The 7,822-nt window shown below is 45.5% G+C and overlaps 1 non-coding gene across 1 annotated transcript; it reads left to right on the forward strand.

Moving 5' to 3' along the window:
* Window positions 1-272: 272 nt before the first annotated feature.
* Window positions 273-379, forward strand: LOC117062616. Its single transcript, XR_004428454.1, has one exon. It is a non-coding gene; the product is annotated as a U6 spliceosomal RNA (small nuclear RNA).
* The last annotated feature ends 7,443 nt before the right edge of the window (window positions 380-7,822 follow it).

Raw genomic sequence — 7,822 nt, forward strand, 5'->3', positions numbered from 1 at the left:
CATCAGTTTATATCCTCAAATTGACTAAATGATTAAATGTATCAATGAATTTGTGAGTTGAGTCATCTATTACTCCATCAGCACCAAGGGACTGCCTCTCTGTTTATAGGATCATTCATTCATTTATCCCTAGGAATACAAAGATAAATGTGAATAGGATAAACATTTTTCCTAGACTGTTGAAGAATCTGTGCTCAGTAGAAGATCTGGGGCATTCCATCCCTTTGGGTTAAGTTTTCTGAGCCCAAAAATGTCTTTAAAAATCAACTTCTGTGCTTGCTTTGGCAGCACATATACCAAAATTGAAACAATATGGAGAAGATTCGCATGGCCCCTTTGTAAGGATGACGTGCAAATTCATGAAGGATCCCATAGTTTAAAATAGTAAAATAAATCAACTTCCAGAAGCACAAGCTACTGTCAAATTTAATCATTAAGATTCCAGGTCTGCCAATCCAAAGAGTGATCGAATTTCTTTCTTTTGTGAAATACAGCATTCTCTTTGTTTTTCACTAAAAGAGACACTTAAATTTGCTTCCCACCAGGTCTGAAGCTGGTGCCTAATGTGGCTGAAAATGTTATTGAGCCCAGTGAGGAAATCCAATGCCCTCGGGCTGCCGGGCTGAATGGCAGCCCTGTTTCCAAGGGCATCCTCCTTTGTCTGCCTGGAGTCTCAGATGACATGTTTGGACACAAAGCCTCTTAGGTAGAAATTACTACATTAGCAGGCATTCCTAATTTGCAGCTAGGTTTATTATTTCAAAGTCTTTTATCACGATTAGACTTCAATGAGGTTTTACAGCTGAGCGGCAACCCTCGTTTGGAAATATGTTTTGTTATGCTGTTTATTAGTTTACTCGTTTATCTCTCTATTTTAAGGTCTCCTCTTTGAAAGACAGCCATCTGCGTTGAAATTTTTCAGGGACGATTTTACTCTCTTCCCATCGAGGTCATTTTTTAACCTCTCTGAGATACTTATCATTATGAGTTTAAAACCTTTCTATGTGAAGACAGCAGAGAGGAGATTGCTGACGGGGTCTAGGAAAGTCAGAATCCTTGTGGAACCGGGAGAAAGAGAGGCCATTTTCCTAATGATTATTATTCTCAGGCGAGAGATTAAGTAGCCCCTTATACAGGCAGGGTTAGGTCAAGGAACTCTGGATCACAGGAACCACAGGAGAGCCCGTCTGTTTCCCCCACTCACTAACTGCATTGATTATATTTTATCATTATTATTTTATTTTTATTTTTATTTATTTATTTTTTTTGAGATGGAGTTTCTCTCTTGTTGCCCAGGCTGAAGTGTGATGGTGCCGTCTCGGCTCACTGCAACCTCTGCCTCCTGGGTTCAAGCAATTCTTCTGCCTGAGCCTCCCGAGTAGCTGGGATTACAGGCGCGTGCCACCACGCCCAGCTAATTTTGTATTTTTAGTAGAGACGGGGTTTCTCCATGTTAGTCAGGCTGCTCTCGAACTCCCGACCTCAGGTAATCCACCTGCTTCGGCCTCCCAAAGTGCTGGGATTACAGGCGTGAGCCATCACACCTGGCCAATTTTATTATTTTCTTTTTTTTTTCTATCTTCTTTCTTTCTTTTTTTTTTGAGACAGAGTCTCGTTTTGTGGCCCAGGCTGGAATGCAGTGGCCCGATCTCAGTTCACTGCAAGCTCTGCCTCCCAGGTTCACAGCATTCTCCTGCCTCCGTCTCCTGAGTAGCTGGGACTACAGGCGCCTGCCACTATGCCCAGAATTTTTTGTATTCTTAGTAGAAACAGGATTTCACTGTGTTAACCAGGATGGTTTCAACCTCCTGACCTTGTGATCCGCCCACCTCAGCCTCCCAAAGTGCTGGGATTACAGGCATGAGTCACCGTGCCTGGCCTGTTTTCTATATTCTTGATGCTCTGGTATCTGGGGGCTCACTGACTTGGAAGAGACTGCCCTTCCCAGGATTAGAGACAGCAAACTCGTCCCTGGTAGTGGGACTTTCATATGCAAACTAACAGATCCAGATCCCATACTCCAAGCCACCTTCTTTACCTGGCTCTTACACTCCAGGAGGCAAAATTATTCTGCCCCAATCATCCCAGGCCCAGATACCAGATGACTCAAGACACCCTCTAAACACCAGAGCCTGCAGAAATTATTCCAACTGGCCAATCCTAAACCTGCCTTCCCTGTTGACCCTGCCGTGCCCAATCCCTCCTATGAAAACCACAGTAAAGGTTCTCATCCTCGCTTTCCCCTGGCCCTTTCTGCCTCCTGACCGACCTCGTGTTACCTGATAGGCTCCTGAGGCTCCTGTTTCTAAGGAACTCTGCGTATAAAAGCTATCTTTTCAATGGTAGTCACCTCCTGATCTGTTGGCCTCACCATACCTGAATAATAATAAAACCTACATCTTAAAACACAACTCCAATCTCACACTCCCAGAAAGTGAGAAACAGAAGAAAACCAAACCCTATGATTACCAATTCAATCCAGAACACTGGGAGACAAAGGAGGCTTTGAAGGAGAAGGGCAGGCGACCAACATCTTCTGTGAACACTGTCCAAGTTAGCTTCATCAAGAGCTTGGGAAGTGGACGTTGTGTCACGCTCATTTTGCCGATGGGCAACTACTGTTATGGGTGGTGAATCCCTACGGGTCTGCAGCAACCTCAATTCTTGCCTCCTCAGACAAAAGTATTCCACTGAGAAGCATAAGGCAGAGGAGAGACCCAGGCAAGTTTTAGAGCAGGAGAGAAAGTTTATTAAAAAACTTTAGAGCAGGAATGAAAGGAAGGAAAGTACACTTGGAAGAGGGCCAAGTGGGCAACTTTAGAGATCAAGCGTGCGGTTTGACTTTTTGACTTGGGGTTCTATACATTGGCGTACTTCCGGGGTCTTGCATTCCCCGCTCCTGTGTTCTTCCCTTGGGGTGGGCTGTCCACATGCGCAGTGGCCAGCTAGCGCTTGGGAGGGGAGCATGCGTAGTGTGTGTTTACTAGAGTTATACGCATGCTCACTTGAGGCGTTCTACTCTTACCAGTTAAATGTTCCTAGAAGGTCATATACCAGTTAACCTCTACCACCATTTTGCTGCTTTTTTTTTCTTTTTTGGAGACAGAGTCTCGCTCTGTTGCCCAGGCTGGAGTGCAGTGGCACGATCTTGGCTCACCACAACCTCCGCCTCCCGGGTTCAAGCCGTTCTCTGCCTCAGCTTCCCGAGTAGCTGGGATTAGAGGCATGTGCCACCATGCCCTGCTAATTTTTGTATTTTTGTATTTTTTTTTTTTTTCGAGACGGAGTCTCGCTCTGTCGCCCAGGCTGGAGTGCGGTGGCCGGATCTCAGCTCACTGCAAGCTCCGCCTCCCGGCTTCACGTCATTCTCCTGCCTCAGCCTCCCAAGTAGCTGGGACTACAGGCGCCCGCCACCTCGCCCGGCTAGTTTTTTTGTATTTTTTAGTAGAGACGGGGTTTCACCGTGTTAGCCAGGATGGTCTCGAACTCCTGACCTCGTGATCCGCCCGTCTCGGCCTCCCAAAGTGCTGGGATTACAGGCTTGAGCCACTGCGCCCGGCATATTTTTGTATTTTTAGTAGAGATGGAGTTTCACCATGTTGGCCAGGATGGTCTCAAATTCCTGACCTCAGGCGATCCTCCCCACCTCAGCCTCCCAAGTGCTGGGATTATAGGCCTGAGCCACCGAACCAGGCCTACCATTTTGCTTCTTAATGCACATGCTCGGGCCCACTCGTCGGACTTCTGAGATCATATCCGAAGCTGCCGATCACCAGCTTCAGGTATTTCTGTTTATTGGGAGACTGCCTTTCCCTGGTGCTGGCTGGGACCAATTATTATTTTAGAGAGAGGGTTAACAACCGCCTGACCATCACCTGATGGTTGCCCGACATTCCCGGTGTGTGGGTGGGTGGGTGGGCAGCACTCTCTGCCCTGCTCATGCCTGACTAGCTACCTACAGTGACACTATGACTTCAGGAAGTTAAATAGTTTGTCCAGGGCCACGAAGCCACACTAGTAGGCTCTACAGCCAAGATGAAAACTCAGTGTTATTTAATCGGTAGTCTGTGCCAGCCCAACTCCCTTTATCTCAACTCCTACCCTCTGCACCTCCTACTTCATACGGGAGCTTCTCCTGAGTTCTATTCCTGACTAGCTTTGCTGTCTGTCAAACACCTTAAAATGGAAGCGATGACTACTTAGGGTCTTGCACCTCCTGCTAATGATACTTCACTCAGTGGTTTTTCCTGGTATCTGATGTCCTGCAGTGTAGACTTCTCTGAGCTACATGCAGTGGGGGAATAGGAGTTCTGGGCAAGACTTATGTGCTTACAGGCAGTTTACAATTGAATCCAAGACACACAGCAGAAGCAAGACTAGATTATACAGGGGAGCAGGCCGGGCACAGTGGCTCATGCCTGTAATCCCAGCACTTTGGGAGGCTGAGGTGGGCAGATCACCTGAAGTCAGGAGTTCAAGACCGGCTTGGCCAACATAGTGAAACCCCATCTCTACTAAAAATACAAAAAAATTAGCTGGGTGTGGTGGGCGCCTATAATCCCAGCTACTTGGGAGGCTGAGGCAGGAGAATCTCTTGAACCTGGGAGGCAGAGGTTGCAGTGAGCCGAGATCGTGCCATTGCACTCTGGCCCGGGTGACAGAGCAAGACTCTGTCTCCAAAAAAAAAAAAAAAAAAATATATATATATATATGTAATACAGGGGAGCATTTAGTCAGCTGCCAAACTGCGAGGTACAAAACGTACAAGTAGAAAGAGTAGAAGAGATCGAGGACTTCCTGGACTAGATCAGGACTTTAAAGGATGGGAAACAGTTGGGTAAAGAAAAGATAAAAGGATTGTTTTCAGATGATATGGTGGTTCTTCAGAAATTGAATTACCATACTATATGGTTTGGCTGTGTCCAAAACCGTATATTTTTGGTACCTCATATAAGTGGAAACATACAGTATTTGTCTTTTTGCGACTGGCTTATTTCACTTAGCATAAAGTTCTCAAGGTTCATCTCTGTGGAAGCATTTGGCAGAATTTTCTTTTTTCAGGCAGAATAATATTCCGTCATATGGAATAATGTTCCATAATATTTTGTTTATCTGTTCATCTATCAGTGGATGCTTGGGTTGCTTTTTTGGCAGTGTTTAATGGTACTGCTATGAACATGGATGTACACAAATCTGTTTGAGTTCCCACTTTCATTTCTTTTGGATTATATACCTGGAAGTAAAATTGCTGGATATATGGTATATTAGTCCATTCTCATGCTACTCATGAAGACATACTCGAGACTGGGTAATTTATAAAGGAAAGAAGTTTATTTTATTTATTTACTTATTTTTGAGACAGTGTTTCACTCTGTTGCCCAGGCTGGTGTGCAGTGGTCCCATCTCAGCTCACTGCAACCTCTGCCTCCCGGGTTCAAGCAATTCTCTCACCTCAGCCTTCGAGTAGCTAGGATGACAGGCGCCTGCCACCACACCCAGCTAATTTTTGTATTTTTAATAGAGACAGGGTATCACCATGTTGGCCAGGCTGGTCTCCAACTCCTGACCTCAAGGGATCTGCCTGCCTCAGCCTCCCAAAGTTTTGGGATTACAGGCATGAGCCACCACTCCCGGCACTAGGGGCCTGTTGAAGGCCAGAAAACATTCAAGGCCTGCTCAGAGAAGCAGTTTCCCTTTTTTTTTTTTTTTCCCCCGAGATGGAGTCTCAGTCTGTTACCAGGCTGGAGTGCAGTGGTGTGATCTCGGCTCACTGCAACCTCTGCCACCTAGGTTCAAGCAATTCTCCTGCCTCAGCCTCCCGAGTAGCTGGGATTACAGGCACCTGCCACTGTGCCTGGCTAATTTTTGTATTTTTAGTAGAGAAGAGGTTTCACCATCTTGGCCAGGCTGGTCTTGAACTTGTGTCCTCGTGATCCACCCACCTCAGCCTCCCAAAGTGCTGGGATTACAGGCATGAGCTACTGTGCCTGGCCTGAGAAGCAGTTTCCTAATGACCATGAGGCAAGTACCTCCAGGCAGAGAAAGGATTTTAGAATTGGAATTAAAATCAAATCCAGGCCTGGGGTGGTGGCACTCACCTACAATCCCAGCTCAGGAAGCTGAGATAGGAGGATCCCTCGAGCCCAGGGGTTTGAGTTCAGCCTGGGCAAGTAGTGAGACCTGCATCTCTAGAAACAAATAAAACAGGTGGGGCATGATGGCTCGCTCCTGTAATCCCAGCACTTTGGGAGGCAGAGGCAGGTGGGATCACTTGAGGTCAGGAGTTTGAGACCAGCCTGGCCAACATGGTGAAATCCCACCTGTACTTTTTTTTTTAAATATAAAAAATATATTAAATTAAAAAAAAAATCCCAGTGTGATTATTTGGATATACTGTTTCTTAAGTTAGATTGCTTAATTCTCCTTTTTTTTTTTTCTTTTTTTTGAGACAGAGTCTTACTCTGTCGCCCAGGCTGGAGTGCAGTGGCGCAATTTCGGCTCACTGCAACCTCCGCGTTCTGGTTCAAGCAATTCTCCTGCTTCACCTTCTGAGTAGCTGGGATTACAGGTGCCCGCCACCATGCCCAGCTAATTTTTGTATTTTTAGTAGAGATGAGGTTTCACCATGTTGGTCAGGCTGGTCTTGAACTCCTGACCTCGTGATCTGCCTGCCTCAGCCTCCCAAAGTGCTGGGATTACAGGCGTGAACCACAGGGCCCGGCACTTAATTCTCTTTATTATTATTATACCCTTGTCTCAACACCCGTTGCTGGGCTCATTAAAATCCACAGGTCATCCTAAAACCACTTTTCAAAATTTCTTGACAAGTTCTTTCTTAAAACCCTCTACCAAGAAGCTAAAATAGAATTTTTGGTCTTCCCTTGTTTCCTTACCACTCCTTGAAAATCCAGTGACAGAAGCCAGTAGCAAAATGAGGAAAAGTCAGGATGCAAGCAGAGAACCCATGTGGGATTTTAAATTAACTGAGAGTTATTTATATCAGTTTTTATTCCAGAGATTTCCTGGTGTCTTGTTAGCAGAGATGATGAGTATGCAGTTTGGCAATTTTCTTTTTAATGAGCCTGTGTGTGTGTGTGTTTTTTTTTCTTTTTTAAAGGTAGGAGTCTCATTATGTTGCCCAGGGTGGCTTCGAACTCCTGTGCTCAAAAGATCCTCCTCCCTCATCTTGCTAAGTAGCTGGGAAAATGGGCCTATTTTGAAAACAGTCAGTTGTATTAATGAAGCTTGATAGCCTTATAATAGATTTTCTTTTGAAGTTGCTTCTGCCAAAACATGGTGAAATAATAGACACATTTATCTATTAGTCATATTTATATGACTAATATCCACTCCAGGCAATCCGGGATTCTTTGTGACCAAATGTCACTCTCCATTCAGGCTGCTGTGGAATATCATCTATGTTTGCAAATATTTACTTTCACACCTCCCATTTCAAGTGAGTTTTCTAACAATTTACGCCCTGGTCCACCCTTCCTTGGGTGAGCCACCACACCTGGCCCCACTGCAGATTTCATTATTTTATTTTATTTTATTTATTTATTTATTTATTTCAGAGACAGAGTCTCGCTCTGTTGCCCAGGCTGGAGTGCAGTGGTGCGATCTTGGTTCATTGCAACCTCCACCTTCTGGGTTCAAGCAATTCTCCTGCCTCAGCCTCCCACAAAGCTAGGATTACAGGTGCACACCACCATGCCTAGCTAATTTTTGTATTTTTAGTGGAGACGGGGTTTCACTCTGTTGGTCAGGCTGGTCTGGAACTCCTGACCTCGTGATCTGCCCGCCTCAGCCTCCCAAAGTGCTG

This window comes from Trachypithecus francoisi, unplaced genomic scaffold, assembly GCF_009764315.1.
Source record: "Trachypithecus francoisi isolate TF-2019V2 unplaced genomic scaffold, Tfra_2.0 Contig01474, whole genome shotgun sequence".
NCBI classification, from domain to species: Eukaryota; Metazoa; Chordata; class Mammalia; order Primates; family Cercopithecidae; genus Trachypithecus; species Trachypithecus francoisi.